This window comes from Diabrotica virgifera, chromosome 3, assembly GCF_917563875.1.
Source record: "Diabrotica virgifera virgifera chromosome 3, PGI_DIABVI_V3a".
Lineage (NCBI taxonomy): Eukaryota > Metazoa > Arthropoda > Insecta > Coleoptera > Chrysomelidae > Diabrotica > Diabrotica virgifera.
In genome coordinates this window covers 88797436-88814487 of record NC_065445.1, presented here as the reverse complement: position 1 = coordinate 88814487, position 17052 = coordinate 88797436, and the positions used below count along the sequence as shown (strand labels likewise).

The 17052-nt window shown below is 31.7% G+C and overlaps 1 protein-coding gene across 1 annotated transcript in view; it reads left to right on the top strand.

The window, feature by feature from the left end:
- LOC114329905 (uncharacterized) overlaps positions 1–17052 on the top strand; it is a 787321-nt gene that overhangs the window by 625195 nt on the left and 145074 nt on the right. The window lies entirely within an intron of this gene.

Here is a 17052-nt window from a genome sequence, read left to right as displayed (position 1 = left end):
CGTTTTCAATAAAAAATCTCTAATTCGATGTATGAAAAAAAATCGATTTTAATTTTGTAACTTCAAAGGGCTGTAATTTTTTTGTGTGCACTATTGTATATAGGTAAGTGAGGTTCAATCAACCTATTTTTGACCCCAGAATCTGTGGTATAATTTATGACTAATCTTTTCGGGACACCCTGTATAACTACTATTAAAAATATATACATAATACTTATATAAAATAAATCTTTTTAAATACAGATCATATGCTATGATTTTTTTGTGACAGATATTCTTGAGTTGGGATTGATTTCATGTAATCGAATGAACTATCTTTTAGTAAAGTCGTTCCAGGAACGCAACTCATAAATATTGGCGATATCGTTTTAAAGTCTTCTACTTTAAAATGTTACCAGAGAACGGCAGTTCTCGCCAGTGGCGCACACCTACACCCCCTACACGCGACACTATATATATACACGAAATTTTCGATTTTCTAAATCTGACTGAATTGAAAATTGGGCCAACTCCCATCTTAAAGTTCAGGAAAAGACTCACCCATTCATATGTCAACCATCCATTTTGGTCCAAGGGTGTGGATTTTACGGCCCTTCCTATTTAGGGTCTGTTTTTCGTTCTCGTCCCCAAAACTCCCAAAAACTTCGAAAATTTAACTCCGAACTTTGCGGCTTCTAATAGAAGCGATCATTACCTTTCCAACACATGTCTAATTTTGAAAATCGGTTATACCGTTCAAAAGTTACCGAGCTCAGAAATATGAGTCAATTTTTATTTAAAAAAGGGAAAATGTTTATGGATATATAAATATGTATGTGTGTGGAAAAGTTAAACCGATCTGAATTTTTTTTCTGTGTTTGAAGAGGGGGTGAGGGCCGATTCAGAACCGGTGTAGTTTGTGAGTTTTGACTACCTATAAGCCAGCTATAGGACTTATATTTTGGCGGTAGATATCTTCGGTTCAAGAAGAGACAGGAGAACAGTAAATACACCAAATCAATAGCGTTGAGTTAAGCTTTCAAATGGTGTTTAAGCTGTCAGGATCAGACATACACACGGCTCAGTATAGCCGAAAAACTGAAAAACTAAACTGAAAATTTTGGTTTTTCGACAATTACTAAAAATTTTAACCTACGAATTACGCCAATAACTGAGCGTTTGTAGAAGGACTCTAGAAGAATCTAACGGTGTATTCCTTATATCCGGGAAAATTCGAATTTTTAAGTTATAGACTTCATAAGTATGATCAAATCTATTTCTTATGGGAAAAACGGTTTTTCAAACTCAATAACTCCTGTAATAGCTTCAGTTATCATACTTGACCTTAGATGCATAAGATACTACTTGTCAATACGTTTCAAACTCATGTTTAGTGAACAAAATAGGTTAAGCCGTTTAGAAGTTATTAAGCTACAAAAGTATAATCCAATTAACGATAATTCCCTAAATGGTTTATGTAGTTTTAGTGGTTACGACGCTAATTTGATCTGGCAACGATCAATCCGAGTTCATTTACCGGCCATCCCAATATTTTTTTCAATCTATTTCGAATAAAAAAAATCTAGTGTGCATTCGATGGACATTAGATCATTTGGGAGATAATGCGACAAAGGCGACCATTTATAAAGCTTAACGTGTAATCGAGAAACATTGCATTCAACTTTATACATTTAATTTATAAATAACTTTGAAAAACTCCTGATACAAGAATAATAAACCGCTAAACGTCGTAAAAATGAGTGGCGCATACAATATTCCAGCTACAAAAGATCTGATATGAATATTACTTGGCGCGAAAATGTATTTTCATTTTGATGCAAAACAAAATTCTAGTTTTATTTTAAAAGATTTTTTCATAATATTTGCTAAATTTGAAGTAAACGCGCCACAAGTGTTTCAAAATTCAAACTGTATCAAAGTTACTCTTTTGTGGCGCGTTTTACTTCAAATTGGGCAAATATTATGAAAAAATCTTTTAAAATAAAACTAGAATTTTGTTTTGGATCAAAATGAAAATACATTTTCGCACCACGTAATATTCATATCAGATCTTTTGTAGCTGGAATATTGTATGCGCCACCCATTTTTACGGCGTTTAGCGGTTTTTTATTCTTGTATAATATACGTCTGAATGGTCAATATAAATGAGTCAGATTAAATAAATTATTATAAGAATTTTGTACTTAGCAAAAACATTTTTGTTTATTTTGGTAGTATTTTGTATTTTGACAACGAAACCCGATTTGGGTTTCGAAACGTTAATAAAATCATTTTTTTGGTAAAATTGTGGCTTATTTCCCATTGAAAATAGTTGATTATTAAAAATATGTTTATTGATTTTTACACTTTTATATTTTATTAAAATTTCTACATCTATTAGTAGAGGATCCGATATAAGGTCAAACTTCACCTAGCTGTTTATACAAGGTGTCCCAAAATTAGAGGAACGGTCGAATATTTCGGGATGGTCACAAGCTTGAGCTCAGCTCGTCTCGGCTCGAAATATTCGAGCCGAGCCGAAACGAGCCACGAGCTCAACCTGAAGCTCGAAGTTCAAGCCGAGCTTCTATCTCGAGCTCGGCTCGAAAGTTCGAGCCGAGCTCAAGTTTGTCAAAAGCTCGGCTTGAGTCCATCCCTAACGCAGGCCACTAATACTCTAGGCTAATTAGCAAAATTCATGGAAAAGTTATTTACCAGCAATTTTATTGCTGGAATCGAATTATAAGATCCTATATATTAATAATATAGGTATGCAAAGTCCGCAGATAGTGTGTTACTTTTTTTATAAACAAAATGGCGCCGACAAATCGTATTTTTTCAATTATTGCTCTATAACTCCGAAGATTTTAACTTTACAACAAAAACACCCAAATAAAAATTCACCGCAATTAAATTCTGCGTAGACGTATGTTTTTCCCAACAAAAACTCTAATTTTCAAATAAAGTTTTAGGTAAGTAATTATTAATCAATAATTAAATAACTTAGTGACATTAAAGCTTTCTTGGTATAGATTGTAATTCCAGAAGCCGGTTAAAATTAAACGAATATTTTAGCAACAATTCAATTGTTAATTAACAATTTACGATCGCAATAATAACCAAAATAATCATGATACATTGATCAAACTTATAAAGATTATAAAGATGAGATGCTTATTTAATATTTTATCGACAAAATATAAATTTTTCTTTTTTTTTGCATAATCTTTAAATTTTGAAAAAAAATAGTTATAATACGCTGGTCTAATTAGTAAAGTACAAAGAAAGGTTATTTACCAGCAATTTTATTGCTGGAATCGAATATTATGATCCTATATATTAATATTATACGTATGCAAAGTCCGCAGACAGTGTGCTACTTTTTTTATTAACAAAATGGCGCCCCCAAATCGTGTTTTTTTCAATTATTGGTCTATAACTCCGAACATTTTAACTTTACACCAAAAACGCTCAAATAAAAATTCACCCCAATTTAATTCTACATAGAGGCATGTTTTTCCCGATTTGCTCCGACGAAAATTTTCCTCGGAAAATGTGGGTTTTCTCAATAAAATCTCGAATTTTCAAATACATTTTTGGGCAAGTAATTATTTATTAATAATTAAATAACTTGGTAAAATAAAAGCTTTCTTGGTATATATTATAACTGCAGAAGCCGGTGAAAATTAAACGAATATTTTAGCATCAATTCAATTGTTAATTAACAATTTACAGTCGCAATAACAACCAAAATAATCATGAGACATTGATCAAACTTAGAAAGATTATAAAGATGTGATGCCTATTTAATATTTTGTCGACAAAATATAAATTTTTCATTTTTTTGCATAATCTTTAAATGTTTAAAAAAATAGTTATAAACAAATTTACATTTCTCAGAAATTGTTTATTATATTCTAATTTTAAAAAATACTTAAAATGCGTATTTCAAAAGTCTTGAAAATGAATGCTTTAAAAATTTTTTCCTACCATTTGCAAGAAAGTTATGAAACAGCAAAGTAAATATACGATTTCTCCGTTGTTTATAATTTGTTTTAATTGTTTCAAAGCTTAAAAGTGAGTCTGTGGTACAATCTAATTACTCACAAAGAATATCAAATATTAGTTCAATGGTTATATTTTAATCAAAGATTAAAAATACTTTTTTTTATAATTTTTAACGCGAAAGTATGCTTGATACAGAGCCGGAGCTAAAATGTTCACTCGAAGCGACTGACACGCAGCATACATAATACTATAATTTTATTTATTAAGTGTACGTCGCGCGGCGGCCGTCGCTTCGAGTGAACATTTTAGCTACAGTATTGTATTAGTCTACTTTCGCGCGTGTAAATTACAAAAAAATATATTTATAATCTTTAATTAAAATATAACTATTAAATTAATAATCGATATTTTTTGTAAATAATTAGCTTGTACTTTAAAGTCACTTTTACGCTTTGAAAGAATTAAAAAAAATTATAAACAACGTAGTTTACGCTTTGAAAGAATTTAAAAAAATTATAAACAACGTAGTAATCGTATGTTTACTTTGCTGTTTCATAACTTTTTTGCAAATGGTTGCAAAAAAGTTTTAAAGCATTCATTTTGAAGATATTTGAAATACGCATTTTAACTATTTTTAAAAATTAGAATATAATAAAAACTTTCTGAGATACGTTAATTTGTTTATAATTATTTTTTTTAAACATTTAAAGATTATGCAAAAAAATCAAAAAATTATATTTTGTCGACAAAATGTTAAATAGGCATCTCATCTTTATAAGATTTCAAAGTTTGATCAGTGTATCATAATTATTTTGGTTATTATTGCGACCGTAAATTATTAATTAACAATTGAATTGTTGCTAACATATTCGTTCAATTTTCACCAGCTTCTGGAACTATAATCTAAACCAAGAAGGCTTTTAAGTCACCAAATTATTTAATTATTGGTAGATAATTACTTATCTAAAACTTTATTTGAAAATTAAAGATTTTGTTGGGAAAACCCGCATTTTCCGAGGAAAATTTTCCTCGGAGCAGATCGGGAAAAACATATCTCTATGCAGAATTTAATTGCGGTGAATTTTTATTTCAGTGTTTTTGTTGTAAACTTAAAATCTTCGGAGTTATAGAGCAATAATTGAAAAAGCACGATTTTCGGGCGCCATTTTGTTTATAAAAAAAGTAGCACACTGTCTGCGGACTTTGCATACCTATATTATTAATATATATAATCATAAGCTTCGATTCCAGCAATAAAATTGCTGGTAAATAACTTTTCCCAAAAATGGCCTATTCTCCGATAATCAACCCAGACTATAAAGCAAAAACTTCAGCCTGGAAAATACTCTTTCCGAAAGAGAGACGGAATGTAAATGGCTCCCATTATCAAAAATTTCGTCAAAAACATCTCACAGTGATTAAAATTCCACATAAAACTATAATTATTATTATTGATAATAAAATTTGTTGAAAGTTGCTTAATAGTAATAACTAGACCCAAACCCAGACATCCAAAGTGAAAGTTATCCTCCAACACCAAATTGTTCTATATGGTCCACATAATGTTCAGAAAAAAGTCACACCATTTTGAGCGTCGGGTTTGGGGGGGGGGAGAGGGGGGAGAAATCGGTAAATTCGTAGTTTTTTACGTTTTTCGTAAATATTTCTAAAACTATACGATTTAGCATAAACAACCTTCTACACAAAAATGTTCTACATTAAATTTGAAATAAAAAAGGCCCTATGCATAATCCTTCTAAAATGAACGATTTCAAAGTTACGGAGGTAGTATAGTATAATTATTGGTCCAAAAAAGGCCTAACCTAAACATCCAAAACAAAAGTTTTCCTCCAACACCAAATTGTTCTATATGGTCCACATATTGTTCAGTAAAAAGTTACACCATTTTGAGCGTCCGGTTTGGGGGGGAGATGAGGGAGAATCCGGTAAATTAGTAGTTTTTTTAAGTTTTTCGTCAATATTTCTAAAACTATACTTTAGCGTAAACAATGTTCCATACAAAAATGTTCTACATAAAATTTAAAACATAAAAGGTCCTATACATAATTGTTATAAAATCAACGGTTCCAGACGGAGGGTGAAAAGTGGAGGTTTTCGATACTTTTTATATTTTTTGGGCAATTTCCTACTGCTTTTCTTTAACAGGATTGGGTTTTATAAATACAATTTGCTATTTCAGTGGCCCATTGTATGCTAGTGATAAGCCCTTGAAGAAACGTCAACCTTATCACCCAAAATCATCATCAATTGCCCAAAAAATATAAAAAGTATCGAAAACCTCCACTTTTCACCCTCCGTAACTCTGGAACGGTTGATTTTATAACAATTATGTATAGGACCTTTATTGTTTTAAATTTTATCTAGAACATTTTTGTATAGAATATTGTTTACGATAAAGCATAGTTTAAGAAATATTGACGAAAAACTTAAAAAAACTACTAATTTACCGACTTCTCTCCCATCTCCCCCCAAACCAAACGCTCAAAATGGTGTAACTTTTTACTGAACAATATGTGGACCATATAGAACAATTTGGTGTTGAAGGAAAACTTTTATTTTTGATGTCTGGGTTAGGCCCCTTTTTTGGACCAATTATATTATACTACCTCTGTAACTGAGGAACCGTTCATTTTAGAAGGATTATGCATTGGACCTTTTTTATTTCAAATTTAATGTAGAACATTTTTGTATAGAAGGTTGTTCATGCTAAACCGGATAGTTTTAGAAATATTGACGAAAAATGCAAAAAACTACGAATTTACCGATTTCTCCCCCCTCTCCCCCCAAACCCGACGCTCAAAATGATGAGACTTTTTTCTGAACATTATGTGGACCATATAGAACAATTTGGTGTCGGAAGAGAACTTTCACTTTGGATGTCTGGGTTATGCCATCTTTTGGATCAATCTTATCATACTATAAATAACGATTTTAAATCACATAAAAATAAACGCGGAAAGAGCGTGTTCGAAGTCAGGTAGCGTTAAGTTATTGTGTCATTAAATATAAATATCTTAAATATTCCATTGTAAACATCTAGGTGTGAGAAATTTAAAATATGCTGAAAAGAATAAACACCTTAAATCCATTAACCCTAGGTAATTTATGTAGCAATCATTTAAAAATATAGTCTTATATTTTCTTAAAGAATTACTTGTTATAAAAATATATATTAAGGCCATCGGTACATAATTCGCAAATATTTTACGGCTATCCCTACTTTTTCTGTCTTTACACGGCAAATTACGTGTAGTAAAATTCAAACTGGTATGGATATGTAAACATTACTAGAATGTCATTCTACTTGAAAATGCCATCATTAACTTAAAGAGATGGCGTTTGAATGTTCTTGGATAACTGTTATTTGAGCGTCCGGTTTGGGGGGGAGATGGGGGAGAAGTCGGTAAATTAGTAGTTTTTTTTACGCTTTTCGTCAATATTTCTAAAACTATACTTTAGCGTAAACAATGTTCTATACAAAAATGTTCTACATAAAATTTAAAACAAATAATATTATATACAATTATGTATAATAATTTATAGATAATTGTTATAAAATCAACGGTTCCAGAGTTACGGAGGGTGAAAAGTGGAGGTTTTCGATACTTTTTATATTTTTTGGGCAATTAATGATGATTTTGGGTGGTGAGGTTGACGTTCCTTCAAGGGCTTATCACTAACATACCATCGGCCACTGAAATAGCAAATTTGATTTATAAAACACAATCCTGTTACAGAAAATCAGTAGGAATTTGCCCAAAAAATATAAAAAGTATCGAAAACCTCCACTTATCACCCTCCGTAACTATGGAACTGTTGATTTTATAACAATTATGTACACGACCTTTTTTGTTTTAAATTTTATGTAGAACATTTTTGTATAGAACATTGTTTACGCTAAAGCATAATTTTAGAAATATTGACCAAAAACGTAAAAAAACTACAAATTTACCGACTTCTCCCCCATCTCCCCCCCAAACCGGACGCTCAAAATGGTGTAACTTTTTACTGAACCATATGTGGACCATATAGAACAATTTGGTGTTGGAGGAAAACTTCTACTTTGGATGTTTAGGTTAGGCCTTTTTTTGGACCAATTATACTATACTACCTCAGTAACTTTGAAACCGTTCATTTTAGAAGGATTATGGATAGGGCCTTTTTATTTCAAATTTAATGTAGAAAATTTTTGCGTAGAAGGTTGTTTATGCTAAATCGTATAGTTTTAGAAATATTTACGAAAAACCTAAAAAACTACAAATTTACCGATTTCTCCCCACTCTCCCCTCCAAACGCGACGCTCAAAATGGTGTGACTTTTTTCTGAACATTATGTGGACCATATAGAACAATTTGGTGTTGGAGGATAACTTTCACTTTGGATGTCTGGGTTTGGGTCTAGTTATACCATACTATGTTCAAATATGATTATCAAAAGGCGAGTGTACATAAGTGATCAAAATGTTACTAATGCGTAGCAACTAAGAAATAAAACAAAAACTAATTTAATAAATTAACTTGAGTTACTTCACTATTAAAATGTTCTGAGTACATAATTTCGTCATCGGATGAAAGCCCATCAGCATAACTTCCGAATGAATGTGTTGAAATATGTATATTCCGGAAGAGGTATGTAGCAGTGGTGATAAATCGCCGGAACGTATGACACGAGAACGAATAGACTTCTTCCTTGCGTTAATGACCGATTTTTTTATGGATAAAGTGGGTCTTATCAAAAATAATGTGGGCCGGGCAACCTTACTTTTTTTTAATAAATCTCAGGTTTAAATGTTATAAGGAAGCTGTGTTTTCTTGTGGCATGTTAAATATTGTGTTTATATGGGATTAGCTACAGTTGCTTGTAGTGACCATTACATTTTTACATAAAAAGATTTGACGTTTCTATTTCCACTCCGGAAATTGTTTTCAGGAAAGAAAAATTGTAAACAAAGTAAGTTATCAATCGAAGTAGCACAGAAAACGACAATAAATATCGTCTCCATACCACCAGATTGACAACAGGTGGAATACTTTGTTTGGTTACACCTCCTGAGATTTTCAAAATTTATAAATCATACAGGATGCCGAGGAAATTAAGATGAGAGAATTTTAAATAATTCACAACTCATCTGCTCAGCGTGGTAAAAGCACCAACAAGAAAGATTCCTTAATACTCAAACAAAAGAGTAAATGAATTAAAAATGTATAATCATTCTCAATTTCTTTGCAACACGAAAATGCAGCAGCTGCATAATACTATGGTCAAATCTGAGAGTGCAGTAAGAGTCTATACCGGTTTCGGGGGTTGTTTCCCCCTCATCAGTAGTCCCATATCCTCCTCTCTCAGATTCTTCCACGTACCACACTTTGGGCCCTTCCTGACATTTCTTTCTTTGCAATTCGGAAGGGCCCAAAGTGTGGTACGTGGAAGAATCAGAGAGGAGGATATGGGACTACTGATGAGGGGGAAACAACCCCCGAAACCGGTATAGACTCTTCCTGCACTCTCAGATTTGACCATAGTATTATGCAGCTGCTGCATTTTCGTGTTGCAAAGAAATTGAGAATGTTTATACACTTTTAATTAATTTACTCTTTTGTTTGAGTATTAAGGAATCTTTCTTGTTGGAGCTTTTACCACGCTGAGCAGATGAGTTGTGAATTATTTAAAATTCTCTCATCTTAATTTCCTCGGCATCCTGTATGATTTATAAATTTTGAAAATCTCAGGAGGTGTAACCAAAGAAAGTGTTCCACCTGTTGTCAATCTGGTGGTATGGAGACGATATTTATTGTCGGTTTCTGTGCTACTTCGATTGATAACTTACTTTGTTTTTCGGTAGATGAAATTGAGAATGTTTATACATTTTTAAGAAAAAGTGTGTTTAAAAAGTGTATAACCGCCCAGTTGTTCAGGAGGTTATGTGTTGTCAAAATTGTTGAAGTTGATATACTCGGCCATTGTGTTGTCGACAACAGCCATGCTTGGGCTGAAAAATCTAGGAGTGTGTGTTTTATGGCCTTTGTTATATAAAATTCTAATTATTCGGTGTGTTTTTGCATTATTTCTGTGTGCTTTATGCAGTTCTGTGTCTGAGAATGTTCGTATTGTGTTGTGTATTGTGTGTTGCGTATGTATTGTGTATAACCAGTGATGTGGGAGGGAGGGGATGTGACCTACGGCGAAGTAGATGGGATCGCTTCCGCCATATTGGATGGAGCTCATGTAGCATTGACAGTAGTGGAGTGTTGGTGCCTATAAAAGTTCAATTTTTTGAGTGAATTTAGGGTTATTTGATAATAATAGTACCATGGCTTCGTGTGCTTTTCCTCTGTGTACAAATAACAAACGAAAGAATGAGAAAAACTCCAAGGGCATAACGTTTCATAGGTTAGTATGCACCTGTAAACAGTGTACAAAGCCGTATTACTTCAAATTTTAGTAATGCTGCCTGGAAAAATAATAAGTAATTTTTTAATAACTGCGTTTATATTATGGCTGTAGTTTTCCCAAAGATGTTTAAAAGAGAAAAGCGTGGGTACAGTTTGTGCATAGAGAGAATTGGGAACCATCCACGAGTAGCAAATTGTGTACTAAACATTTTGCCGAGAATTGTGTACTAAACATCTATAATTATTAAACTGTAAAATTTACCAGGATCTAACAATGATTTTGTTTCCAAAACTCTAAAAGACTCGGCAGTGAAGCCAGGCTCACCATCAATACTTTGATACCATCTGCTCGATGTTCTTGGGTGTAACAAGCAAGTTTGAAAAACTCATACATAATTATGTGCAGCAGGTGAATAATAATGTAGGGTCAAAGCAAAGACGTTAAGTTACTCCGAATATTGTCGAGGTAGTGATTTATTTTTAAATTATTTATCTTGCCTTAGAAACATTTCTTCTGGTCCACCTATTTTTGAAATAATATCAAAAACTGCTTCCTCTGAATAATTATGTTTCTTAAGTTCCGAAATAATATTCTTCATGACAGCAAGCTTTTTCTCTCTTCTAAGTATTTTTTTTATATCAAGTTCAATTTTCCTATTTTTTGGTTACTAATTAATCTGCTGTGATTTAATTGTACCATTATAGTTCTTCCATTGAACCTTTGCGCATGAAATTATTCACGAATTACTTTTTATACTAATTATCTTTTTATATATATAATAAGCGAGTCTTCTACAGCTGTCGCCGCTTCTCGCATCCTAATCTCCAGCGATTTCTGTCGAAGCAATCTTCAGTTTTTAAGTCTCTGGCGGTCATTGCATCTTCGACATCTTCTCTCCAGGATCGTCTTGGTCTACCTCGTTTTCTTCTTGTGGGTGGAGTCCATTTTTCTATTTTTTCGGCCATCTATTTTCAGGCATTCTCTGAAGGTGTCCATACCAGTTAAGTCTTTTGGCTTCGATTGTGTCTATTATATCTAGATCGATTTCCATTTGTCTCCTAATATCTTCGTTTCTCACCCTATCAAGTCTAGTGAGTCGGCAACATCGTCTCCAATAGTTCATTTCCATCGCCTTGATTTTTGACTTGTTTCTTTGGTTGATTATTACAATTAGAGATTAAGATTTGATTTAAGATTATTATAAATTATCTTTTTTAATCACAGAAATTAGTATCGCAAAAGTAAACCGCTTGTCCATAGAAACCACAATAACTTTAACAAGGATAAACAACATGCATGTCTTTGATACCATGTTTACTATGCATTAATGCCTGGTTGCACCAACAGATCTTAAGCTCCACCTTAGCTAAGCTCTACTTATAGATAGGGCCTCCTTGAGTATCACTTACGTTGCACCATAATTTTAGATTCTTACCTTATTATAAATTATATCTATTATTATATTATGGTGTTCTTATTGTAATAATTATAATTATTGTAAAATTGTATATATTTCTTTATATTTATTAATTATATTTCTTTACTGAGAATTATTGTTTTTTACTTGTATATAAATGTTATAATTTTAAAATCATATCATTCACCGGCTTTGTACATTTTATAAAATTTTATGAAAATTTACTTTAATAGATTTTATTATTATTACATATTGAACTGTACTTCAAAAGTAATAACAATGAACTAATTTTATTCCAAATAACTATTATTATTAATCTACCTCGATGCTTATTCCAAAATAAAATAGTAAATCGTAAATACAGATTGAATTAATTTGAATCGGGATCTGCCCGTCGCCATATTACATGGAGCTCCAAGAGCCGACAAGTGGTCACATCTAAAATATACAGAAGGATCGCTTGCGTCTAATCCCCTCTCTCCCATATCACTGTGTATAACTGAAGACGTGCGTTTCACATTGTCGCATCCGCTATTGTTGGTATATGTCTGTATTCTTGTTGTTCACTACTTATTTTAAGTATTGATAACCAAAGCTTGCTGCATTCTCCTAATGGGTTTGGTACATATTTTTCTTCATTTAATATAATGACGGGTGCTTCGTTGATTTTTCTACATTTCATATACCTACCTATGTTTCCTTCATAATTATTTAAGCATATTTCCATTATACTTTGTACTAATATTTAACTTTTTTTTTACTAAGTTAATGGCACTGGCATAGCCAAAAGGCCAGTCATGTTTTCTTATAGTTTTATCAACCATTGCTTACTTACATTTATATATGTGGTACATTGAGTAACAATTATTTGTATACAATACAATATTAGTGTGTTAGTAAATGCCTAAGGATTTTGTTTACGTATTTTTATTTTTTTTGTTTATTTTTTTTTCTTTTTTTTTAATTTTTTTATTTCTTTTCGTTTTATTAGGATTTATGTATATTTTTTTGATTGTTTTGTTTGTTTTGTTTTCTTTATTATTATTTTTTTATATTTTAATATTTAACTTAAACATGCCACAAGAAAACAGTTTCAGAGCCTCATTTAACTACTTTGTTTTGACCTTTAATCATTATAAAAATCCAATTATTTTCCTTAAAACAATCATTAAAATAACCCCAATGTATTTGATTAATATACAGTGGTGCGTGCGCTAATAACCGGCAAAATAACGCAAAAGACGGAAAACATAATTCGTTGTGAAAAAGAGATGAAACTAGTAAAGGTGGGAAATTGTCAATATAAACCTATAAATTTACATTATATTGATAGTCTTCCACCTTTAGACGAATCGGAGGAGTTTGACAACTGCCAGTGTGACAGAAGAATATTATAAAATTCTCCTATGACGAGTTTGACTCCGATACGTCTAAAGGTGGGAAACTATCAGGATAATGTAAATTTATAGGTTCTTATTGATATATCCCAGCTCTACTAGTTTCATTTCTTTTTGTATCACAACGTATTATGTTTTCGATCTTTTCCGTTATTTTTCCGGGTATTAGCGCACTTATCACTGTATTTCGTGTTTTGTTTCGAGGGGAGTATGTAAAAATGAACCAATATTATTCCTGGCAACATCTCTAGAATATTAGCTGTTAAGCCTTTTGAGCTTATAAAAATTAACAATCAAAATGCGGTCCCTGTATTTTACACAATCAATTCCCGGTCCAATAAACCTAAACCTTACCATAATATTAACTAAATACATAGTACTAAATCTCCTCATGTCTGACAGCCAAATAAAATATGTTCCTATATCATGTTGTTCTCCCTAACCTATATCATTTTCAATGTTTATCTAGATTTCTATCTGAATAAAATCTGGAGATAAAGTGACCGTTACAATTTTGTTCCGGCATGAAAGATAAGGTAATAAGAAATCACTATTCGTGTGATTTTCACGTGATAAGTTACTTTTTTAAATGTTCTCTGATTTTATTTTGTTAAGTGGTCCAGAGACTAACACGGTAAAGTAAATTCTCGTCATGCTATCCGGTGAATTTGTATGAAAAAAGAAGTTAATGTGAGTGATTTCCTTGGAAAATTGTTTTTGAATCATCCAACAAGCGAAGAAATGAAGTACGTTAAATGGTAAAATTTTTAATTTATAAAATAATTCGTGCAGGCTGGGAGAACCGATATCTGCACTTTTCTTATCAATACATAATCATTATCATCAATACTCCTCAATCAAATTTTTAACTTGACCTTGCATAGTATGTTCTACTCTTATTACTTTTAAACAAAAAAATATCCAGTTATTGTCACTATTTTAACATCAACGTTATGTTAGGACCTTTTTTTGGCTCATGTCATACCTCTAGCATCTGCTCCTATCCTATGTGGTACTTTCCATGTCGCAAAATATATTGGTTCCGTAAAATATAAGTTCCTAAATTAATTTTTGTGAAACTGTTACTTAAATTAACACCAAAAACTTCAAATCCAAATTCTTCTGTGCATGTTAATTCCTCTATTTTAGCGCAATTATTCTGTGCATGTTACTTGTCTGGTTGTCTTTAATGAGCTAAATCTCATGTTCGAGTTGTGCAATGTGCATCTTTCTTTCATGTGTCTACATTTTTGCCACCCACTTATATTGGTCTAGGTTCTAGGTAATTATTATTTTTGTAAAGTTTATAAATGTGTTTATACTTTATTGTTGATTGTCTGTCTTAACTACACTGAGGTGCAAAAAATCGATCCACTTAAAATTTGGTCATTTTTGATGTTTCGAATTTCCTAAACCTGTTGTCCGATTTAAGTGATTTTTTTACCACGTTATAGCCTTATTCATTGACAATATCGCTGTAATAATATTGTTGCTAGACAGTTAAACTGTCATTGTATACCGGGCGTACGAATCAAACTGTGTTTTTTTTCTCAAAGTTAGCATCACCCTGTGGACTATTGTAGCATTTATAAATATCCGAGATACGGGATGTTCAATTTTTTTTTACAAACTGACGATTTATTTATTGCCTTAAAACCAGTTGAGATATGCAAATCAAATTTGGTGGGTTTTAAGACGTAGTTATTGCACATTTTTTGATATACAATTAATAATTTTATATTCACCATTAGCGTGCATACGGGTAATATTATCTCGGTTAATTGTATATCAAAAAATGTGCAATAACTACGTCTTAAAACCAACAAAATTTGATAATTTGCATATCTCAACTAGTTTTAAAGCAATAAATAAATCGTCAGTTTGTAAAAAAAAAATAATGTGTGTGTACTTTGTACGCACGTACGAAGTTATACTTCTATTACATGATTTAAACGAAATTAATATACTTTTATTTATATTTTATTTAAATATGAAACTAATTTATACTTACTACTTCTCAAACATTTTTATTAAAACAGTGTCAAAAATTAAAATAATAAAAGAATAAAACACACACAAACACATTGAACAATTCCACAAATTATTTCTGAACAATAATTTTCGAATTTTTTTTTAACTAAATACGTATTTTCTGAAAATAAAATTATATAATAAATACACTTTCAATCATAAAATGTATAAAAAAAATAAAAGGTTCTATTGGGGTTCGAACCCGCTTATTAGCGCGGTTGGTGTTGGAATTAATTCACCTTGAACGCGTATCCACGGAGACTATACGTCATCATGTGCGAAGTTCAAGTAACTAAACGGATTAAACTTTTGACAATTCTGAATTAAATCAAATTATTTTGATTTTGAATTGAAATGATTTAGAATTGAAAAAATACAACAAAACATAGAGTAAGAAAACAGTATATTAGGTGAATATTGATAGAAATTTTGATGGTAATACATACTATGTATTTTGGTAGGTTCAAATAGGTAGGTACCTATGAAATTTTTTATTAGGACACTGAAACATTTACAATTATTACGTACCTGTTGCTTTTAAAAACTATTTAAAAAGTCACTACAATTATAAACTTTTTTGTTTCTGTCCTCACAACAATAAAACTAATATATTATACATTTGTTTACCTCCATATTGAACAATTATTATTGACAGATCATTTCAACACCCAATCAGAGCCCGTATAACGACTAATACCATACTGTCGGTGTGCCCATGCGCGCAGATTAATAATAAATAATCACCCTCATATCGCGCCTAAAGAAGTATAACTTCAAAAAGTGAACATCTCGTATCTCGGAAACGAAGCGTTTGCGGAAATATGACTATAAAGCAAACAATTATTTTCTCACGTAAAATTACCCCTTAAAGTTTGTCGCATTTATTTAGAAACACCCTGTACTGATGACGAACATGGCCAGTTGTTAAAGTACCTAACTTTTTTATTATCCAACATAAGCGAATGAATCAAAAGACAAAATGTTAAGAAAACCTTAGACTATAGTTGTGTTTTAATTTGAGTATTTTATAAATGCTAGAATAGTCCACAGAGTTATGCTGAAAAAAACACAGTTTGATTCGTACACCCGGTATACAATGACAGTTTAACTGTCTAGCAACAATAATATTACAGCAATATTGTCAATGAATAAAGATATAACGTGGTAAAAAAATCACTTAAATCGGATAACAGGTTTAGGAAATTAGAAACATCAAAAATGACCAAATTTTTTGCACCTCAGTGTAGTTTATGGGTTTATGGAACTAAATTATTTTCAGTATGCCTCCTCGATTTAAATTTATTTGGTATGTTTTTTCAATGGTATGTTTTTTCAGTGGAATCACAGCTATTATGAGCCAAAGCCTTCTTCAGAACTATCCTCCTTTCACCCATGTGTCTGACGACTCTTGTCCATGCTCTTAAATCATCTTCTAAGTTATCTTGATACCTAAGTCTCGGTCTTCATCTGTCTCATTGTCCAATCGGCCGTTTTGGTCAAAAACTTTTTTGACTGTTGCAACTTCCCCCTCACCCTGATTTCATGCTCTATTTATCTAAGGAGTGCTACCTTAATGAACTTTACAACGTCAGGTTCCTTCTATACAACTCAAAGTTGCAACGCCTGCTGCAAACTATGCTCTTTTATTCCTCCATACATTCTTCTTAGAATTTTTCTCCAGAAGCGTTTAAGCAGTTCTTGGTCTTTGTGTGTAAGTGAACCCGTTTCTGCTCCTTATGTTACCATTGGTCTTATTAGCGTTTTATTGGCGGTAACTTTAATTTTTATGGGTAGTTTTGAGGCTAT